A 2,295-nucleotide genomic window follows, 5' to 3' on the forward strand; every position below is an offset into this window, starting at 1 on the left:
GCGACACTGAGGGTTGCGATCCGTTGCCAGTCATGAAAAAAGACAGAGGGAAAAAAAAAAGGGGGGGGGGAGTTATACTTTTTACCCCTTTCCTGTCCAAGGACAAGTATATAGAGTGGTAGAGTTGGACATGAAGTGGGTGCTCAAAAAGATGACAGTGACGTGTTGATAGCATCTTTTCAGGCATCTGGTAGTCATATTCCCTTTACTAAAAAAGATCAGTGACTCCATGATTCATTCATTCAGTGAATTCAATTCAAAAGGATAGTCTACTGGCCTTACCAGCTTTAATTTTCCATTTTGTAGCCCAGCCAATAATTTGTTATCTTGTAAAATTCTCGTACTTTTGGCTGAGTCACTGCACCCAGTAACACACTGTACTTTTGTGGCATCTTCAGTCAACTGCTGTCAACCTTGGACTTGTTATGTTGCTACCTTCCCCTTGGGTTTCCTAATAGAACTTTGCTTTGGCTTTTGTTCTCACCACTCAGAGTCACATTTATGAATGAGTGAATATAGCTGGGCTCTGCTTTGTCTGACTAGATGGCATTTTAGAGGCAGTTCTGACGATTCCCTGGGTCGTCTTCCCGTCATCCCTAAGGAATCTGTCATGCACAAAAGCTCTTCTGTGCTCTGTCGGCAGTGAGGGACAATTAGTGAAGAACAAGCCCACGAAGGGACTGACAGACAGGGCCGAGGGGACCATTAGAGCGCTCCGACTTGTTGCCCTTAATGAGCAGAGTGTCTCCACCATCAAATGGCAGCAGCAACTCGTTGTGCCGCTCAGGTTCTTGCAGGAGACTTTCAAGCAGAACAGAGCAGCCAAATCACTGCCTCATTTTTACCTCTGGCTGTGAAGAGCAATGCCACATAGCATCTGTCTGCCTCCAGAGAGAAACAGGGAGGTGACATGCCTGCAGGGATTCCATGTGTTTTTGCATGGAGAAGATTCTACAATTCCAGAGGCTGCCTACTCCCAAGAAAATTCTGAAAGAGTACAGTGAGGTGGCAGGGCCTTTACAGGTACTGACAAAAAGAAAAAATAGTTTTGCACCACTCTGGGTTGTGTGTGTGTGTGTATGTGTGCAGCGCACATACATAAGTGTGCCCCCTAACATTTTTAAAACTATAACTTTTATTGATTTTTCTCGACATAAATAAAGTACATGTTTATTATGGCAGTTTGAAAAATAACAATGAATAAAAAGAAGAAAAGACTTACCCCTACTCCTATCCTCCAAAGATAACCACTGTTACATCCCAATTTTGATCTCTGCCCTGCAGTCAGTTTCCTGCACCTGCATCTTCTTTTGGCAACAAGAATGGGATTATATCGTACATGCTGTTTTATAATTGGCTTCTGTTATTTAACACATAACTATCTTTCCATGTCATTAAAATTTTTCTATACCAGTGATTTCCAACATCCTTTGTGTTCACAGCACACTTTCAAGTTCTATAATTTTTGGCAGCATGTTTGAAGAGATTAAAAGACATTTAATGTTTTTCTCTATCAAAACAGGCACCATTATCCCACTTTCTGCTTGGACCCTTTAGAACCACGTCATTATTTGAGTAGAGCTGTTTACTGCGCCCACTGTGCATTCTCACATCCCCCAAAAGCAAAGTTCAGCTCGTTCTGGGCTTTATTCTGAGCTTTTTATCTCTTCCTTACAAGATGTCCTCTACTCTGCACTGTGATCCAAGCATCTCCGTATTCCATTTCTACAAGAGTTTGTGTTCTGGGGGGGGGTCAGTAAAATTTTACCTATTGATCAAATTTGCTGGCACACTTATTGAGGTTGATAGATCTACGTGTTGCTACTGTTTTATGCCATCATTTTTAGTGGTGGCATACCTTTCCCGTACGTGAACGTGCCATCAATTGTTAACCACGTCCTTATTAGAACGATCTTTAGGTTCCTTCTGCTTTTCCACAGTTATAAACAACAATGCAAGGAAAGTGTTTGAGGTTAAATCTTCACATTCATCAGAGGTTACAATGACCTGGATCCCTGTTTCTTTTAGCTCCAAATGTATCTTAATTTTATCAAATAATGTTTATTATATAGCAAACCACCCCAAGATGAATTGGCTTAAAACAACAAATGCATTGGCTTAAAACTTAGTTCACAGTTCTGTGAGCCAGCTGGGCTCTTCTGATCTGGGCCAACTCAGCTGGTCTCTGCTGGGCTCTCTCATGCATCTGTGGTCAGCTGGTGGGCTGGCTGAGGCCCGCTGATCTAGGATGGCAAGTGGCAGGCTATTGCCTAGGGTAGCCAGTCACATGTCCAG

The sequence above is a fragment of the Galeopterus variegatus genome, unplaced genomic scaffold (assembly GCF_000696425.1).
Source record: "Galeopterus variegatus unplaced genomic scaffold, G_variegatus-3.0.2 Scaffold1098, whole genome shotgun sequence".
In the NCBI taxonomy this organism is placed as follows: domain Eukaryota; kingdom Metazoa; phylum Chordata; class Mammalia; order Dermoptera; family Cynocephalidae; genus Galeopterus; species Galeopterus variegatus.